Genomic DNA, 11,953 nt, shown 5'->3' with positions numbered 1-11,953 from the left:
TCCAGCAGCTGATGTTCAGACATTATGTAAATAGCAACAATATACAGAAATTTTGATTTTGATTTCTTTCCTCTTCTACAGCAGTAACACAGCTAATAACATGTTTGTCTGCTGCTGTTTTTAAGTTATAGCTGAGTTATGCTGTCTAGAAAACCACCACAAAGACTTGCTCTCAGGACTCTTCCTCCCATCCACCTTCTGCCTCTAGCTAATGCAAGTTGGCTATATCTGCATTTAGCTTTCTGAGCTAGCTTTGCAACATCAGGTTTCTAAACTTTAAGGAGAGTGATGGGTAAATGCAAACTTGCTGGCGCCAAAACAGTAAATCATTAACCAATCCTTAGGAACCCAACACCCACTGTAAGTGACTTAAGTATTATAAAGTAGGTGGTGGAGAAATAGAGAAGGTTAACAGAATGTTAACCATCTGTTTAGCTCTATGTTGCTATCCATATACATATTTTAATCTGTTTCAAATTAAATAGTATCATTGTTTAGAAGTTTCATTTTGATGAGCTGCAGTTTTGTAATTTTGCAATGTAGCAAACCTCACAGGAGAAAAATACACTTTAATGTCCATCGACTTTGAATTCTTGCCATAGATTGCAAAGCAGATATGTTTTCTCTGAGGAAGCACTTCCTGTGTTTGGTTCAAACATGTTTTCCGTAATTTGACCTGTTTTTCTGCCTGCTGGTGATTAAATATTTAACCTTCTCCTACAGTGCAGACAACATGCTTTTGTGCTGCTTTGGTTATATAGTCACAACTATATTTGAATTGTAAAAATGTAGGCATCATTTTAAAAGTGGTGATGTATAAATTTGAAATATTCCAATAAAATATCAATCAATCTCTTTAGATCAGGATGGGAAGTTTTAGATGTTTGCTGTAGCCTTATCAGTTTAGTTGTGTGTGTGTTTTTCAGTCTTTTGTAAGGCACTTTCCTGTTCCTGTCCAATCAAGTGATGCTCTCATTGCACCTCTGGTGAACTTTGTCCATGCACAGTCCCTCGAAAGCACAGAAGAACTTGTGACATTAAAAATGTGTGTGTAAAGCTTTTAATTCTCACATGCAGTCATATTCAAATTACAGTGAGAGGAGTCGTGCAAAATTGCAAATGTTCTATTTGCATTATCACATGTCCTGCAATGAATACCTGCAAATTCCAGTTAACTGTGAGGTGAAGAGCTGATGTTGGTGTCCTTTTTAACTTCTTCTATTTTAGTTCAGAATAACTTGCAAAGTGTTCAAAGGGTAAGCATATTTTTGGAGCAGTTTTCAGTTAAAAAAAAGAAACATTTTAAATAGATTGACTGCAGTTCACCACGCTTTTTCTTATTATAAGACACAGCACCATTTTATTTTGACAATACTTTAATATTTGTGACAAATAGATGAAAATAAGGCAAATAAGTTATTCGCACAAACTCAAGAAACTCCTTTCTTTTTGCAGCTTAAATTATATCTGAGAGACAATGTTTTTCTTTTATTTCTATATACTGTATTTGTCTGACTGCTTTAGTTACTTTACATGCTGAAAAACAATGCATTCATCATGAACAACTTATAACATTTTAAGATGAGTAAAAGCCCTTTACAATACTGTTTTGAACTGGGTGAACAATGTGCACCATCATGACTGAAATCTAATCCATTTCCCTTTTTTAATTTTCAGCCTTTATGGCACAAATTCTTCTCCTTTTAAATAACCTTTGAGCAGAAAAAAATGCCTGCACATGACATGGTGCAAAAGATTAAATATTAACTACTAAGATGCAATGATACCATCAGACTCACATTCTGTCTCGATTTCTGACGTTAAACCAGACAAAACATTTTTCCAGTTTTGTCAGCAAAGGCAGCAACTCAAAGGAATCAGGTAGGAGAACTGTGGACAAAACTGTGATTCATCCCACAAATCCCAGGTGTCTGAAAGTAACATGTTCATCCATTTATACTGAGCTATAAATACCGTAGGAATGTCCAGCAATTAGGGAGAGAAAAAATTCTGAGTCATAAAGAAAGACATTTCCTGCTGTGAAATGTGTGTATCAATCCCAGAACAAACCAAAAGACTTTGTTTAGATGCTGCTTTAAGCTGGTTAGAATGTCATTGTAGACAGTGGCAAAAACCCTGTTTCAACATGGGCAGAAACACACACGATAAGTACCATAAAAGCCATATTAAAGTTTTTGATGACACATCCCAAGTTCAGATTAATCTAAAATTAAATTGCTTGGTCAGTATGATCGAGTTTGAACTCCTTGAAAACTGTGAAATACAGAGGTGGCAACATAATGTTTTTGGGGAGATTTGTTGCAGGAGGAAATGATTCACTTCACAAAACAGTGAATCATTTCTTCATAAGGTAACAATGTTATGAGGAAAGATTGAAGCAACATGTTACAACATCAGCCAGGAAGTTTAACCATCCAAATATACAGCCAAATTAGTTCCAAACTGATTAATGCAAGAAATTTCCTAGAGTGACCATCACAAAGCCCTGATCTCAGTGACAGATTATTTGTGTGAAGAACTGAAGAGGTGTGTGTGAGGGCAAGGTGGCCTACAAGCCTGACCCTGTGATTGTCAAGCTAGAGAAAGCATACCAACAATGATTCACCTACGTCAGACAATTTAAACTGAGAGTATGTAACATCTGGCTTAGAAAAAAGTGATAAGAACTCCTAAAAACAATCTCTCATTATGCTTAGCATTTAGCAAATAGGAAAAAATTATAATAGCTAAATCCAACATCATGACTGAAAAGGTTTAGTTATGACACTGAAACAAAAAAAACAAGCGCAACTGTATTTTTATATAGTGTCTGTAAACTTCTGGCTTTTATCTCAGTAAATAATCTAAGCACTTCAAATTTAATACATTTGCCTCAAAGCAAAAACTTTGATCTGAGGACTTGACTTCAAATTTATCATTTTGCATCAGTTTGAGATTTAGTGTTAGTATTGTCATCTGCCACCACCAAGTGGTAAGAAGTTGTAAATACAAGCAAAATAAATCCAAATTGAGCACCTTAAATCCACTAGGGGGCAGCAACAAGCTACACGTAGGTCATCTTACAACACTCACTTTATCGCTTTTCTAACAAATAAGAGTAAAATGTTATTTTAAAAGGGTTTCCATGTAACTAAAGAGAATTTAAAAATGCATAAACTCATTGTTCTCTAAACTTGTTTGTTACTTCTGTATTTTAAGTTTTTTTGTTTGTTTTTTCATGACCCGAGCTGCATGGTGGAGTAACTTTTATGACTTTCCTAGGGCTGGAAGGTCACTTCAGTGTTTGTTGTTATTGGTGCAAACAAACAGCATGATTCACAATATGATAAGACATGGAGAAAAAATGGATATGGAGAGCAAATTATTATAGTATGGAAATTTAAGTATGTTTCCTGTGTGACATGTATGGTGAAACAGGAAGAGGTGCAGAAATATAGCAAGACATATATAGTAGCACAAGGAGAAAAAAAGCATGTACATATAATACAAGCCTCTGAAGCAAGACAATACGAGTAATAATGATTATTTAAAAAAATAATATCATCTGTATGATGTGAGTCCAAGTGAATATTGACTGAATGCATAAGTCAATATGCATTCACTTCAAAGTGATTGAGAAACAACTCGTGCTGACCACAGATAGTAGCCATGTGATTCTCATCCCAACATGAGATCAGTCATATCAGATGTTTAATTAATCTGCCCTCACTCTCACTTTCACTTTCTGCCTCCTTCAGTCAGTGCAGAGCAGAGTTTGGTCATTAAATAAATAAACAGATGATTAGACTGGCAGGATGTCAGGATGCCACTCATGACCCCACTTGACCCCTTGTGACCTCTGTCACATGTGATCATGTGACCACAGAGGGCAGACCCTGTAGCACTCCAGGAACGGTGATGCTGTGGGTCTGCCAACGTCCAGGTGAGGTACTCACAAAATCAGATACGAAACATTTACTCGTTCTTTTATAATGCGTAAGTGTTTCAGACAGAAATAACCCAAATAAAAACTAAATGTAATTGTTGGGAGGATTTACTTAGTGGAAAAAGCCATCCAAACCAACCAGGCCTTGACTAAGATTTTTATCCAATCTATTTTTGTTTTAGCAAAAATAGATAGCCACACCCAGGCCTGATTTGTGTGAAACCCAAATAATAAAAAACAATCTATTAAGTCAAATCTGTCAGACAATATGAAGTAAGCCACAAAATTTCTAAAGCAGGTTTTACTGACATTAGCTAAGATTAATATTTATTTAACAATGAGAAATAGGCTGGAATCCATTGGAGTTTCAATACAAAAACCTCTCCTGACTGACAAGAATGAAAAAGGTTGGTCCAATGTGTCCCAAAACATACAACTAAAAACAACCTGATGACCCTGAAAAATTTTTAACAATATTTTGAGTGGAACTTTTTAAAAGTATCCGCTGTGTTACTTACAGTGTAAAACTAACAACACCTGATAGAAAAATACCACACTTGTAGTTCAAAATACTATACTTTTTTGCAATCTAATTTAGATTTAACAATACCAGAGTGGTACATATTTAACTAGTTCTCTATATTTGTATCTAACACCAAGCAACCAAGTGCAGAATTTATCTTCTGATCGTTCAGTGTGGTAATAGGCTATTTTACTGAGTTTGTGACATCTGGTTTTCTATTCAAATCATTGCAGTTTCAAAATATTCAGGTATCTAAAGAGCATTTTTAAAGAACCACTTCTTCAGTTTAAAACACTAAATTAAGAAGATTTAGGGGTCAACAAAGTGCAGGAAACGGTGATTTCATTTTCTAATGACTCTTGATTTGAATGATTTCCAACACAGATAATTTTTCAGGTAAAAAAAAAAAGCTTACAAAACAACTAAAACAAAGATAAGAACGCAAAAATATATATGAATATTGAGTGAATTAATTCATTTTAGCAGCTTATGCCTCATTTTGTATCTCTGTAACTGAGATATCACTTTTATTTACATATTTTTAATGCACATGTTGAGGCATTTTTCAGAGGCTCAAGATGCCATTAATCAGGCAAATCTCAATGAACAGTGAACATTTAGCTTTCATCTTATGATCTCATTTCACTTTCACAGGACAAAATTGGCCTTCATAATCAGTTTGCCAAAACATCTGTTGTTCAGATCCCTCCAACAGAGTAAGTCCAAATGTTTCACACCCTCTGATTTGCTCACTGCAACCAAAAATACCTGAACTGAACTCCCTATCATCTTGTTGGACAGAAAGGTTTTGCAGGACAAACGTTCAGCTTTTCTTGCAGTCTGACTGAAGAAAAGTAAGTTTAAAATACAAGCTGGACCCAACAAACTTAGATCATGACGTCAAACTCTCCAGAAGCAAAATTTGGTGAAAATAGATGGAGTCTGGGTAGGTTTTTTTTGTTACTACTTAAGTTCTGAGAAACCCTTATCTGCATTGATAAGTAGATCCTTGAAAAGGCTCAATATTCAGTTACTTTTATGTTCATATGAGGGGCATCCAACAGTTTATCTCCAGCAGGTCAATGGGCGAGAGGCGGGGCTCACCCTGGACATGTCGCCAGTTCATCATTGGGCATTTTGAAGCCTAATTTTAAGAAATTATCAATTTTACAGGAGGAAAAATTCCAATAACTATATCTGAACTGTTTTGAGAGTCAGTTCATAGAAATAAACTGACTGCATTTTGTTTTTGTGTTTTTGTTACACTTATATTTAACTCCTTGATTTGGTCTCTTAGCAGTTCAAAAGCAGCTGAAATAAATCTTTCATTAATTTGTAGTTACTGCAACAGAGTTAAGAACATAACCCAGTTTAAGTTTTACACTGCCACTAGCTGTAAAGCTATTACATTTTGTGCTGTATGGGAAAAATAAAAAGAACCCAAAACTGTAAGTGACAGGTGCGATTCTTTTATTTTATGCCATAATAGTAATGGTGAGCTACAGTTTAAAACAGAATAGTCACTAATTCAATTAAAGGCCTCTGGAGTCTAAAAATATTTTTTATACTCATTCATTTTATACTGAGGAGAGAAAACATTCTAAAAAGGAAGCTTGTGATTTGATTTCTTAAATAGAAACTAACTCCAGAAATTGACCTTATTTTTAATGAATTAATCATAAAGTTGTATGCTTTCTACTTTCACATGAGTCCCAAAAATAAGTGGGTAGGATAAACTAAAAGAACAATATTCAGAATTCTGTACAGCAATAAAAACAAAGACTGTTTCCTTTGGCACAGATTTGTTCTGCTTCTGCCTTGTTTCTCACCGTTTTCCATCAAAGCTTTAAATCTAAAGCAACCCTATATGGAAGTGCATTTGTTATTCCACCAATTTGAAGCACTGCTTCCCCTTACATGTAATTTAGCCCCCAAGTTGCTGTTTGATGAGTTAGACTTCAGTCCACCAGCCGCACTGCGATAAGGAGATAAGTATCTACGGTGGAGAAATTACACACAGATAACAACATATGTGAGCAACTCTGGAGGTCAGCACCTGCACATGCTTTTTCCTCCTGTTCTTTCGCTTCAGTATCTGTTGTTTTTTTTCCTTCTTCGTTTGGGTTTTCCTCCCCCCCCCTGACTAAGTGCAGGTTGCTTTTGTGTGACGGAAACATGTCAGACCACTCAGTGTGTACTTTTAGATGACTATCAGGGAGTTTGGTAATATTTTAGATACAGATCTATATGCATAGCTGGTGACTGTATAAAAGTTGAAAGGAGAAAAAAGCCTGTTTGTGTGCTAGCGTGCGTGTGTATGTGTGTGTTAACCGTTATTTAAGAGAGGAAACTTGACTAAGAGTCTTATTCTGCACATGATCTATAGGAGCAGCAAAAGGACACGCAGGGCAGGGCTTTTAAAAGCTGCAAAACAACATTGTGCATTTTTGGCTTGTGAGCAACTGTGCAAGTTATTCAAAATAAACTTACTACTTTTTCCAATGTCTGCACCTCTTACGCAACTAAAGTTAGTTTTTATTTTCAGCTCTCACTTTCCTTTCCTTGAATGTTCTCTCACGGTTGATCTCCACTATTTTTGACACTGTCTGATGATTTATACAGTGTTGGCTACAAAAGCAAACTTGGTTGTAACAAGTATGTTTTTGTAATGTAATAAGTTAGTACACGTCACCCATTATTAGCTAATTTGCGGTTCTTTCATGCCATCAGATTAGGTTCTACAAACTAGCAATAAAAACCTTGAAAACATGCCTGTTTCTGTTAATTTCCTTTTATGAGTGATGGGATTAGAATATAAAATTTCCTTCCAAACTGGAAGCACTTTTTGTTATTTCGTGATGACAGCTTATTGTTTTTTTGCTTATATTATTTTTCTCCTGGGACAGGAGCTGGACAAAGGTGATGTGTGATGACAGTCATGGAGCAGTTTGGAAATACAGCCAAGAATAAATGCAGTCATATCACAGAATTCACAGTCACAGCAAGAGAAACAAATTTGTACATCTTTGACATCTAATTTCATTAAACATATTGCATGAGTATAATGAATGCATAATGGAGTTGGATGTTGTGGAGAGATTTTAACAGTTTTATATGCTTTACTTATTAGAAGCACCTGGGGTTTCATCGCATACATAAAAAAGTAACATTTTTCTGTTCACAGTAACAACTCAAAAACTAAGAATAATACAACAGAGAACAGGAAGGAGACAAATAAATGACAGAAGCACTGAGGCTGGTGCACTTTCTATGGGAAAGAAAGAGTGAACATATTTAATGGCAGCACCAATAACTCCATGCAGGAAAGAGAGAGCTTAAAATGGAATCAGGCAGCTAAGTGTACTAATGCACTAATGCTGCATTTTACTGACGGTAAATGCAGCACTGGTTTGTCTCTGTCATGAAAAGGTGCAAGCTCAACAAAGAATCTCCTTGACAAAAAATCTGTCTATGGAAAGGACAGAGTGCCAAATTGAGCCAATAGCTTTATCAGTGGCTCCATTCAAGAAAGAGACACAATTAAACACAAAATCAGTGAGCAAGAACTATTTTCTACCACCAAGATCATATGGCCAGTTATATCCTCTATGGAAAAACAAGCACAACAATAAAAACAATTTCTCTGTTAGTTTTATCCAGGATAAAAACACAGAAACACTCAGCTAGTTCATTTGATGAAATAGAACAACAAAGATATCACAGAACATCAATTTTAACAAAACTTCCATTAATGGTGGAGAAAATGATCACAGAAGGACAGAAGGTATACCAGGTAAATCTTCCATTAACATCAACAATCAATTTTACTGCACTTACTTTATCTTCCAATGTATTTCATTAAAATCAAACAGTGAAGAAAGAAGGCAGAACATTATAGTCATTTAATATACCAAATGCAAGAGGTAACAAGAAAAGAAAACATCTTATCAGTATTTCCTGTGAGATAACGCATTTAACATGAATTTTCTTCAGCAGCTTACCTGTCTAATTAAAATAAAAATGTGTTTGAAAGTAAAATTGGATTTCCCAAGCGATAGTCTGAGTTTCATTTGCTTCGTGTTGCTAACTATCAATGTGGTTACTTTGGATAAACTACCAAGAGTTTCACTATGCTTTCTAAAATAAGCTCCCATGAAAATAGCTTTGAACAGAGGCTGAGTCAGAGGGCTTTGGTACTTTAATTTACTCCTTGACTAAAGCATTTAGAAACTTTAAGAAAGCATATCAACCTTGGGGGCATTGTATGTTTCTATTGCGAGCACTTCTATAAAAATTAAAGCCCCAAATCTTCCCTAATTGGCCAGCTAATTTGAAAAGATAACTCTTTACTCTTTCACTGGGGCATGTCAAACCTGCTATCTGTTCAGTTTTGCACATATTACAAACTATGATTTATTTAAGTGCCAGAAGAAAAATTTCAAATAAAAACAAAGAAGGCATTTTAAGCTGCTCATGTTGTGCTGAATTTCTACCTGTGGTGTTGACTAAACATGACCAAAAGGCCTCCAAATATTACTGAGTTCGTATCTCAGTAAACACCTCAGGGTGTCTGAATATTAAATTTATTACATAGAAGCAAAGGTCAATTAGCACTTTTCTAGTTTATTTGAAACAAATTGTAGCATTGCTATGTATGCTATAGTGTACAGCAGAAAAGGGAAACGTTTACAACTTTTTCTGCCATCCTGAGCCCATCTAGTGTCGGTGATCACAGATCGGTGGTGGACTTGGTCTGTAAGTGTATTCAGCATTAAAGGACTAGTAGTTTTGTCACCATGCATCTAATGCTGAACACTAATTCCTGCTTGTTATGTTTTGTGATTTCAGCATGAAAAGCTTGATGAAACTGTAAAAAAAATTTACTTAACATTAAAATATGAAAGATTCTATTGTTGCAACTATTTGTTTTTGAAGCATTGATGGCTAACGCCAAGGCTCTGAATCCAACACTGACCTTAGGGCAACAGTGGCATCTTTCTGTCTGTGATCTGTCGTTCGTCTGATCGTAACATGTTTGTTTTTGTTTCGAGGGAAACGGCTCAGAATCCGGCGTTGCTCAGCTTTCCTTCATTTGGTCCAATTTGCTGCTGGCAGCGCTCTTGTTTTTCCGTTGTCGAGAGAGAAGTCCCTTTCATATTCATATGAAACGCTCTGAAGTCTGCAGAGAGTGCATGTGTATTCCCTTAGAAATTATTTAGAGAAAAATATGTATGCTTCAGAGAGAAGTTGATGGCAAAATATTAAGTCAAAACAATCAAAGCAAAATGGAAATTTGATGAAGAAACTAGCTCAGTCCTAACAAACACCTAAAAGAGAATGATTAAACAAAGGTGGTGCAGAGAAACTCACTTCATTAATACCCCTGTATATCAAATAATAAGTCTTCTTGTCCACAATTATCTAAATATTTGTTATTTTCCTGTGTGGGGATGGAAGCAGAAAAACTATACCTGGATAACATCAAGGAGGGTAAAGAACATCAATCACAGTTAATAAGGTAAACTAAAAGCAGAAATTAATATTTGAGTTAGATCTTAATGACTGTTGTATTTCGCCACAGTTTTTGCGACAGGATGTATTAGCAATTAGCACAGGCCTTAGCCTGATTAAAAATAAGTGTTAGTTCATTTTTAAATGGTTTGTCCTACTACATATTACTGTCAAATCTGACAGCAGGACATGAAAGAGGTATTTCTTTCAAAAACTGACAGAGCGACATGATATATTTCACTGATTCTTGCCTTAAGTAAGTTGTTGATCAATATGCCCAGCGGGTGCGATGAATATGCACGAGGCGTCCGCCACCGCGGCCCGGTAATTGCCGGTCGTCAGGGGTGGCAGGCACCGTAATTTGCATCTCGGGGATCCTGCAATCAGCGTTCTATTCATTACCGCGCCAGCCGCTTCATCTGCTGGCCACTCAAAGCTGCCAATCTCCTCTCAGCAGCCAAAGCATTTGAAAAAAAGAAGAAGAAGAAAAAAAAACAGAATAGAAAAGTTTCAATTATAAGCCAAGGCTGCGTGTAGTGGTGTAACAAGTCTTAAACCCTATATTTAGGCTGCTTTATGCAGGTGATTGACTGTTATTGCATTGTGAAAGAGAACTGGAGGAAGAGCTCAGTGTAACGACCATAATCTCTTGTATTTTATATCACCTTTATCTCTGGGTGACGGTCTGCATTCACAGCGGGAGAGGGCAGCGGCCAAGACTTTTCTGCCTGTCTCAAGTAGGCCTTCCATCAAAATAGAGGGGGGGATGAGTTACATGAAAGGAAGCTTGTAATAAGTGAACACTGAGCCTTAAGGCCATTGTCTCATGACAAAACACATAATGGGCACACTTTGGGCCTCCATTCAGGAATATCTATCATTTTCTCTGCAACAAAAGGAAGTGATTGCAATATTTCTGCATCCGATGCATTAATAAAACAGAGTTGGCTGATGTAAAGCAATACTGAAACATTGTTTTTCTTCTTAAAGCCATAATTTCATGAAATAAATATGACACCTTTAGTGTATGGATTCTCTTTAGTGTCTTTATATATATATATATATATATATATATATATATATATATATATATATATATATATATATATATATATATATATATATATATATATATATATGCACTATACCTATACAATGCAAGGTATAGTGTCCTACCTTGCATTGTTCTGAAAAGTGTTGTTAACAGTTTAGCTCAATTACAAGCCTGAATGTGTTTATCACATTTGGATGGACAAACAAAGTTAGTACATATAGTAGTTGTGAAGTAGAAGGAAAATAACACATGATTATCCACATTATGAATGATACAACAGCTTACTGTTCAGAGCTTTGTTCAATAGTTTTGGCTGCATGTTTAGTATCATTTGGCTCTATTTAAAGTCTTTTTCCAACATTGACCTTTATCTAGGTCAATGTTCCTCCAGGCGTCTCTGACTAGCTTTCCTGAGTGGTAAAGACGAGCATCCTAACAGGTAATGCTGCTACCACCAGGGTCATGTGCAGTGTCAGCTCTGCACAAAAGCTTCAGCTTCAGTCCTCAAGGGCCGGTGTCCTGCCAGTCTTAGATGTGTTTGTGTTCCAACACAGCTGATTCTAATGATCCAACTACCTCCTCAGCATGCCAAACATCCGCAGAGTTCTGCATATCGAACATATTTAGGTGTGTTAGCTGTAAATCTCTGCAGCTCCTCCAGAGTCATCATGGAGTCTTTTCCCCCTGTGCACAATGTCAGGTAAGGTAGACAAGTCATCAGACTAATTTATGCTGCAATTACTCTGGCTTTTATCTATTAGTATCAGAGTAAAGTGGAATAAATGCAAATCTGTCACAACTGTCAGATTTTTATTTGCAAGATCATCGATATCATTCCTTTAATTTTATAATCATGACTTTATACAAGTAGGGGGACAAGAGAAAATGCAAAAAAAATGGAAATAAGAGTACTTTTGTA

This window comes from Xiphophorus maculatus, chromosome 8, assembly GCF_002775205.1.
Source record: "Xiphophorus maculatus strain JP 163 A chromosome 8, X_maculatus-5.0-male, whole genome shotgun sequence".
NCBI classification, from domain to species: Eukaryota; Metazoa; Chordata; class Actinopteri; order Cyprinodontiformes; family Poeciliidae; genus Xiphophorus; species Xiphophorus maculatus.
This window is presented reverse-complemented; position numbering follows the sequence as displayed.